Source organism: Hippopotamus amphibius, chromosome 10 (assembly GCF_030028045.1).
Source record: "Hippopotamus amphibius kiboko isolate mHipAmp2 chromosome 10, mHipAmp2.hap2, whole genome shotgun sequence".
NCBI lineage: Eukaryota > Metazoa > Chordata > Mammalia > Artiodactyla > Hippopotamidae > Hippopotamus > Hippopotamus amphibius.
This window is the reverse complement of record NC_080195.1, coordinates 115605612-115614855: the sequence shown is the minus strand read 5'-3', so window position 1 is coordinate 115614855 and position 9244 is coordinate 115605612. Positions and strand designations below refer to the sequence as shown.

Here is a 9244-nt window from a genome sequence, read left to right as displayed (position 1 = left end):
CTCAGTGATTTGGGGCCCGGCTCCAATCCCTGGTTGGGGAACTGAGATCCCTCAAAGTTGCGAGGCGAGGCCAAAATTTAAAAAAATAATGAGAAAACAAAAGAGAGAGAGGACCAACACAAATGGCCAGCTATCACATGAAAAGATGCTCGGCGTCCACTGTAGAGCAGGGAAATGCAAATTAAGGTCATGAGGACATATCATTCCACATCTGCTCAAATAACAAAAATCAAATAAGTTAATAAAATAAAACGGATGATACCAAACGTAGACTCCAAGGCCAGGTCTCCACAACTTTAGTCTATTCTAACAGAGAGCTAAGTCCAGAGATTCTGAGAAGACAGTAACAATTCTTCCTTCACAGCAAGGCCAACTCTCATTTGGAAGAATTTTCTTTCTGGACGGAGGGAAGGGTAGGTCAAAGCCCTCCCGCTGTGCCCCAGGCAGCACTCCACTCGTGGGCAGTAAGCGGACTCCTGGGCTATTTCCCACCCCACCCCCAGCAGACCTATCAGAGGTGTTTTGTTTTGGTTGGTTTCTCACATGGGAATTTAGAAAATGCGTGAATCCAGCACACATACTGGTTTAGCAATTCTTTTCAGTATTGGTGAAAATGATGCCCTTCCTATTCATCGATGTCCGTTCTTTCCTTTTCTCCTGAGACAGCACTTGTTTTTTTAAAGGTTGCTGGAACTTGAGCCCTAACGGTCTTTCCTGGCAGCCCGTTACGCTATCTCCAGGCTGCAGAGAGCCTGTTCAATTATGTGTTGGGCTTTTGCAGATGCTCTGTCCAAAGGGAGGCCCCCCAGGGTTTGCTCCGCCCGGCTACTCAGGCCCTCTCCACGGAAGGCTGTGCCAGAACCAAAGGGGAGGCAGCAAATGTCCACAGCAGGCTTCTTCCTAGTAGCTGAAAACTGGAAACCACCCAGCTGTCCTTTGAAAGGTGGCTGGTTACACAACGTGTGGTCCATCGGCGCCATGGAAAACTACACAGCAACAAAAAAGACTGAATGATGGGTACACATAACACCTGGGTGGACCTTGACAGCATTGTGCTGAATGAAAAACTCCAACCCCCAAAGGCTATATACCCTATGATTCCGTTTATGGAACATTCTTGAAATGACAAAATTATGGGCGTGGAGAAGAGGTTAGTGGTTGCCAAGGGTGAAGGCGGGGGTGTGGGGTAAGGAGGGGGTGGATGTGGCTGTAGAAGGGCTGCAGGAGGGACCGTGTGGGCATGGAAATTTCTCAGTCTGGACGGTGCCAGGTCAGCATCTTGCTGTGATATTGTGCTAGGGTTTTACAAGACGCTGCCCCTGGGGGGAACTGGGTCAATGTTACCAAGTCCAGACTTGTACCATTCACTGCTCGACAGGCCAATAAATAGAGAGACAAGGTGTTGGGGAAGGAATAGCGACTTTATTCAGCAAGTCAGCAGCCCGAGCAGAGGGTGGACCAGTGTCCCAAAGAACCATCTTGCCCAGGTTTGGATGCTAGTTTCTTTTACAGAGCATAGAGGGAGAGGTGAGGAGGTAAAGTAAAACAGGCCCTAAGTTGTTGCAAGTATTTCCTGGTTGTAGCCAGACTCCAGGAGGGGACGTGTTAATTTCTTCTTTCCTGCAGACATTTACAGGTGGGTCTGGTCAGGGTGTTTCCTGTGAGCTGAAAAAAGGTATTTTAGCTTACGCTCAGGCATGGGAGGCAGGGTTCCGGGAGGTGGGCCATCATGTACACTTGAAGCTGTAGGCAGCATCCCTTTAGTGATGAACTTGTAGCAAAAGCAATAGAAAACAAAGGTTAAAGTAAAAGCAGCAGATCCGGTATGGGGTCAGGTTGTTCTTCCCTGTTACATAAAGGGTGCATGGGACCTCTCTTACAGCTGCGCGTGAGTCTGAATGATCTCAAAATAGAAGCTTGACAAACTCAACTCACTTTCAAGCTGCAACACATGAGTTTCCAAAGACTCCACCGGTTGCACCTGTACCTTTCACGGCCGCTGGCTCCTCTCTCCGCACGTCCTTCGCTCGCCGGATGCTTGGGAGCAGCATCGTGGGCCATGCGCTGCAGGGCGGGGCAGGGTGGTCCTGACCCTCTGGGGCAGGTGTTTCCTTACATCCAAGCCTTCCCTAAACGGTAGCCTCAGGGGAGCAACTCGTCCACAGAAGGGAAACAGAAGTGGTCACAGTTATGTGGAGAAATAACCTTCCTCATGGGTCATAGAGGAAATGCCGTATAAACTTTTCTTCCACTAAATTAATAAAAAGTTGGCGGGGGTGGGGGTGGGAGGGGCTGAGGAAGGTGAGGGCGTGGGAAAGCGCGCAGCCCAGAACACCTGGGTGGTGGTTTCTCTGCCTCGGTGGATTCTCTGAGATGCTGCCTTTTTAAAAAACAGGAACACCCTTTCATCCTCTGACCCAGCAATTCCACTTCTCCATCTCTTTAAGGGAACAGTCTCTCCGAAATCTTCATGGATAAAAACACGTTGCAGCATCACTGGCCAAAAATTGAAAACAACAAAAATAAATATCAATGACTGTATCAGGTAAATTACACTACATTTATTCGATGAACTATTATGTCACCATCAAAATAGTGTTTAGAAAGGGTTTATAATAGTCAGGAAAATCTTACACTGTTATTTGCTAAAGTGGATTCCTGGGTCATAATCTTCCTCCTTTGCCAGGACGATGGTCAGTACTAGGGCTGTTTTTCTCGTCTGACTGGAGTGGCAGCTCTGATGAAGTAGGCGGGATTCGCCACTCCCCGACCTGAAGAATGGTGGAGGGCTGGAATTGAACAGGTTGAAACTGAGGCTTTAGCAACAGAGAACCAACAGTCAGCACCTGCCTACTATCTTATCTGCAGCTTGGCTATCTTTAGGCCTTTGGACCTTTCCAAGTCTCTTGAGCGTTTTTTTTTTTTGGCCATACCGTGTGGCATGCGGGATCTTAGTTCCCTACCCAATGATCGAACCCTCGCCCCTTGCAGTGGAAGCTCGGAGTCTTAACCACTGGACTGCTAGGGAAGTCCCCGCCTTGAGCATTTTAAAACAAATAAACGTTGGCTTTTAAAAAGCTAAAAAAAAAAAAAAGGCTTAAACACGAAGGTGTGATATGATCACAACTACATAACAAATAAAAAACTGTTTCAAAAGAGATCGGAAGGAAATGAATCAAAATGCTCGCAGTGACTGTCTTGGACTGGCGGTGACGCCTCCCCCAGTTTTCGGCCTGTCTGCGTTTCCACTTGTCTGTAAGCAGCACGACTGTATGCAAAATAGAGAGTGCGGCAGGGTGGGCTGGGTAGCAGATTCTGAGCAGGATACTTGGATTCCAACGTACTCTTCCCTTCCTCTGAGCCTCAGTCTTCTCAGCGGAGAGCAGTGTCGTGGTAGAATTTTTCCCTCCGAAACATGTGTGTGATGAAATGGATTCCCTCAGAATCCTCGAGAAGAGGTATTCCCTGTTCCATTTCACAGATGGGGAAGTGGAGGCACAGACAGAGGAAGTGCTCACCGCTGGTGCTGGTCCTCGCGGGGAACACGGTGGCGGAGCTCCCAGAGGCCACAGCGCCGTAGGTGGTGCTCTCACCTCTTCCCATTTTATACAGGAGGAGGCACAGGGTAGAGCTGGGGGCAACGCGGGCCCAGCCTCGCCCCACCCGCCCTCCTCTTGGTCTCAACAGTAGGCTCAGCTCAGTGTCACTGTCTTTGTGCATTATTTTCCACATTTGTTTGTGCAGAAACGGTATCCCCTTCCCAGGTTTTATTCTGCATAATGTGACTAAGTAATTAGCAATAATGAAATCAAACCTGGCGCTGTGGACAGCATTTCCGGACAGTCTGTTCAGTGCTCCTATTTTTAGATCAGCTGCCTTTTTTCTTGGCTTTCTGACAGCCTTGATTCTCGCTCTCTCCTTTCAAGCTGAGATTATCTCCCCAGAGGCCTTTCCATGCCCAAACCTCCTGTCCCTCAGCTGGGTCCCTGCCAGACGGGGGTGGGAGGCAGGGGCAGGATGACCACCTTGCCGAAGGCCCTCACACATCCTCCATCCACCTGCTCAGGCTGTTCTCCAGCCCAGGGGGCCGTCGCCATCGCTGGTGGCAGAAGCCAGCTGTGGGAGCAGGGCTGGTGCCTCTCATGCCGGCCCCTGGCACATCTAATATTGGGTCCCGGGGGCAGAAGAGAGTGGTTTTTGGGGAGGGCCGGTCACAGGCTGAGTCTCCCAGAATGCCAGCCTCCAAGGCACCAAAGCTCCGTGGGCGTCAGCGAGAAGGGCAGGGTCCACTCACCCAGCTGTGCAGGTGTGTCTCCTCCCCACTGCTGTCCGGTCACCGCGGCCTGCGTGGTGACCCAGACTCCAGCGGACACGCAGGCGCCCCAGGCCCCATGCCTGCGGCCACTCTGATTCAGCTGCAGCTGGGCAGCCCTGGCACTGGTAGGGTCCCACCTCCGGGACCGCTGGGGGCTCCAGAGCAGGCTGAGCAGGAAGTGGTGGGGGATTGACACCACCAGGCGCGTCAGACCTCAACGTGGGGGGATCAGTGCGCAAACCTCAGGGTGCAGGGTGCACGGTGCACAGCTCGGCTCCTGAGAGGGCCGGCGGCGGGTCGAGCCCACGGAGACAACCAGCTCAGTGACAGTCACTGTTGTGCTCCTGGTCCTGCCCTTCCTCCCCCTCCCCCACGCCTCTCCTCCTCTTCCTGGGGCCACCGACAAAAAACCCGCCTGCGCCCACGTCTTGCTCACACCCAGCCTGGTCCTTATCATGAAGGAGGCACCTGCCCTAAATTCCAAATTAGACGCATCCTGGGCCCGGTCACCGAAAACCAGTGAATCGTTGATTACCTAAATGTTGCATGTTTGGCTGGTTCAGAAAATCACACATAATAAGCACTTTGTTTTGTTTTACTTTTTTTTCTTGGCCTCACCACACAGCTTGTGGGATCTTAGTTCCCTGACCAGGGATGGGAGCCTCGCCCGCTGCAGCGGAAGCGCCGAGTCCTAACCACGGGACCGCCAGGGGCGTCCCTAAATGCCTTGCTTTGAATGTCAAGGGTAGTTAATAAATAGAAAACCCATTTTTTCCTTGAATCCTTTCATGAGTGTGGAAGCAATATTTGAGGACTGTGGCCCTGAAGGAGGCCAGGCCTGGCCACCCACATGCCTCGGCCAGCTGCCCCTAACCGGACAGGCCAGGAGCCCCTGACCAAAGGTGACAGTAGGTGACAGAGCCGGCCCCGCACAGGGTCGGTGGCGAGCTTGCCAGCATCAGTCTGTCCTGCTCTGCCCGCAGCTGGCACGGAGGCCCCAGCTGGGTTCTCTGAGTGAGGGGCTCGCTGCTGTCTCTGTGGTCCTTGCTGCTGTCTGGCCCCAGGGCGGCTTCCCCAGGCCCAGCGGCCACCTCGGACCCCCGGCTCCTCCTCGACCCTGCCCTTCCTTTGTGGACCCGGGCAGCCAGACAAGACGGTGGGGGTCGGGGGGTGGGATACGCTGTCCTCCCAGAAACCTCAGACAGAGCGTGTTCTTTCTTCAAGGCTACTGCATGGAGGAAAGGAGTAGACCGCTGTTTAGGATACATCCTCAGGGACTTCCCTGGCAGTCCAGTGGTTAAGACTCCGCATTTCCACTGCACGGGGTGCGAGTTCAACCCCTTTTTGGAGAACTAAGATCCCACATGCCGCGACACAGCCAAAAGAAAAAGAGCTACGTCCTCGTATCAGGAGACACAGAGAGACAGGCCGGCCCTGCTGGTAAGAGGGGTCTTTACTCTGCCTCTTAGTCCGAGGCAGAACCAATGCAAAGGCAGCCGTATTCACTGCCCGACAAGATGGTCCATAAGGTGGACACGAGGCAGGCGTTTCCAACCCAGCCTCAGGGACGGGCACCACCTCTCCACATGGCCCTGGGACATTCACAAATGCTGACTGCACACTGAGCCACAGAGAAACCTCTGTAACTTTCCAAACTGTGGGAAAATACAAGATTTTCTGATCATAATGCAATAATACCAGAAATTGATAACAAAAGAAGGAAACAGAAAAGACATCCTACTTGGAAATCTACAAATTTTTTCCTAAACAACTTGGGTCAAAGGGCAAATATAAACCCAACTGCACAATTCCTAAAAACCAAAGATAATGAAACCTTTAGGACCTGTGAGCAGTACTGCACAGAAAACACATGGCCTCAAATTTAAATATATCAAAGTTTTAACTTAATTTAATTTTGGGCTGCACTGGGAGGCTCATGGGATCTTAGTTCCCCAGCCAGGGATCAAATCTGCACCCTCAGCGGTGAGAGCACAGAGTCCAACAGCTGGGCCACCAGGCGATTTCCCAAATATATCAATTTTTTTAAAGGAAAGAATGAAAACTAATGAATTCATCACAGAATTAAAAGATTAGAAAATGAAAAACAGAAATAACTGATAGGAAAGTGGAAGGAAGGAGGTACTAAAGACAAAAGCTAGGAGGAAATAGAAAGCTGTAGAAAGAAATAGTCTGGCCTTTTGGAAGAAAATAGGTGACCAGCTAATTGAGTGAAGGAAAAGGGGAGAGAAAGTACAAATACACAAAATGACAATAACAAGATGAGAACCACAGAGACAAGAAAAAATGTTTTTGATTTAAATGACTAATTTCTACTAGTTAATTTCAGAAACTATTTGTTTAAAATAAATTTAGACCACGATTAAATTTAATTTTCTAGGAAAAAATTGACTCTGGAAAACACAGGAAGATCAAACAGATAATTTCCAAATAAGAAACGGAAAAAGTTGTTTAAGAGCCTCCCTCTACCCCGACTCCAAAATCCCACCCAATCAGACAGTTTCCCAGGGAACGTCTACCCATCTTTAAACTACTCCACAACATAGAAAAAGAAGCAAAACTTCCAACTTTTTTTAATTAAAGAAGTATACTATTGATGTCAAAACCTGATGAACATTGCACACAAAGAAAAATCTAGAAATCAATGTAGATTACAAATATCAGTGCTAAAACCTTAAATAAAATATTAGCAAATAGGATCCATCAGCTGTTAAAGAATAATCTGTTACCAAGTGGAGTTCGAAGCAAAAGTGAAAAGGCAAGTTAATATTAGAAAATCTAGTCATAGAATCTGTCATATTAATAGATTTAAGGATAAAACCCTTATGATTATGTCTATTAATTCAGAAAAGGCATTTCCCAAATTTGTCATTCTTGAATTAAAAAAAAATACTTCATAAGATAGTATAGATGGATTCTTCCTTAACTTAGCGACATGTATAGCATTGTACTCATGAAAACCAGCCCCAAACTCAGCATCACATTTCATGAGACCCCGGAGTTATTCTCATTAAAGTCAGAAACAAGACAGGAATCCTCAATCCCATTACCCCGGTGTAACACTGAACTAGACACGGGTCAGTGCAATCAAGCAAGAGAAAGAAATTAGAGGCATAACAACGGTCACTATTTTGGAAATCCACTTCAATAAAGAATCCATTTTAAATGAGTAGGAATAATAAGAGAATTTAGCAGGGGCTTCCCTGCCGGTCTAGTGGTTAAGAATCCATCTTCCAATGCAGGGGATGCGGGTTCAATCCCTGGCCGGAGAAATAAGATCCCTCATGCTGCCGGGCAACTAAGCCCTCACGCCGCAGCTACGGAGTCCTTACACCACAACTAGAGAGACGCCCACGAGCTCCGAAAGGGAGCCTGCACCCTATAGCGGAGGGTCCGGCTGGCAACCAAGACCCAATGTGGCCCAAATAAAATAAATAAACAAACATTAAAAAAAATAATAGAATTTAGCAGATTTCTTTTAAAATTAAAATAATATTAAAATTAATAATATATTAAAATTAATTGATACTGTGTTAATATACAATAGACTTTATATATGTCTGCAGTGATCAAATTGTGTGTGTGTGTGTACCACATGGAAGATGTGGAAGCGAGAACCTCACAATAGCAACAACAACAAAAAAGATAAAGTATTTGTGAATACTTGTAGCAAGTAAAATGTGAAACATACATGAGAAGAACCTTCAAGACCACAAAGTTGACTTGCATGCTCTTGGCTGGGACAGCAAACATCGTTGTGTCACGTCTCCCTGCACTGGCTTCTAAATTTAATGCAAGCCTTAGAAGTAGAAGCACCAACAGGCTTATTTTTCTGCTTCTAGGAAAGCTGATTTCAAAAATCATATGAAAAATAAACAGAAGAGGACAGTCAGGAAAACCGCGTCAAGGAGCGTAAGGAGAAACCCCTAAAGCTCTCCGCGAAGCCTCAGTACCTGAAACAAGTGGCAGGGATCGTGTGCTATCCACAGACCAGCGGAACAGAATTAGAAAGTCAGAAATAGACCCACATTGTATGGGGACTTGGTATGTGATAAAGCTGGAATCTCAAATCAAAAGGTGTAAAAAGGGACTTAAAGGAAAATCACTCGGACGTATAAGGAGAGACTGAGAAGCATTGACTAAAGAAGCATAGATGGCATTTCTGTTCTTTTTATAACCATTTTTAGGAGTAGGGCCGAGTTATTGCAACAATACAAGGAAGAAGACGTCCCTGCTCACTTACTCGCCCACTGCCGCCACCACAGCACTGAGGCTGATTTTGTGATTCTGTGTCACAAAGTGATTCTCGTTTAGTGCAGTGATTTTTTAAAACACCATCTATTAGCAGTTAATGTGTGCTAAGAGATTTACATATATTTATCTCATTAAATCCCAACCACTGATAAAATAGCTCTTACCTCCATTTTATCCTTTTGGATCTATTTACCAAATAGAATCAATACCAATCTTATAGAGCTTCTGGGACGCTTATCAGATATTTGAAAAAGAGTCATCAGATGGACAGGCATTTAATAAGTTATGTTGGGACAACTAAGTGCCAAGTAGAAAAAGATCAGATTAAATTCTCAGCTCAGGGAGATCAAAAATTTACATGTAGAAAGTGAAGCCATGAAATTATTAGAAGAAAGCACAACAAATTTCTTTATGACCCTGAAGTGAAGAAGACCTTTCTAATATGTGTCAAGATCAATCCAGAGACCAAAAAATAAAAGATTGATGAATTCAGGTAAAATAAAAACACGCCTGGGAAAAAATATCACAAGCCAAGTCAAAAGATAAAAGACAAGCTGAAAAAAAATGGTAACATATATCATAAAGGGCTAATCTTCCTAATATATAATATATAAAGAGCTCTGAAAAATCAAGAAGAAAAAAAAGAATAACCCAATA

At 46.9% G+C, this 9244-nt stretch overlaps 1 long non-coding RNA gene across 1 annotated transcript; it reads right to left on the bottom strand.

The window, feature by feature from the left end:
• Positions 1-2208: 2208 nt before the first annotated feature.
• LOC130830281 (uncharacterized) lies at positions 2209-4629 on the bottom strand. The gene is made up of 3 exons (XR_009047771.1): positions 4295-4629; positions 2635-2789; positions 2209-2496 (listed from the first exon to the last, which is right to left on the bottom strand). It is a non-coding gene; the product is annotated as an uncharacterized LOC130830281 (long non-coding RNA).
• Between the last annotated feature and the right edge of the window lie 4615 nt (positions 4630-9244).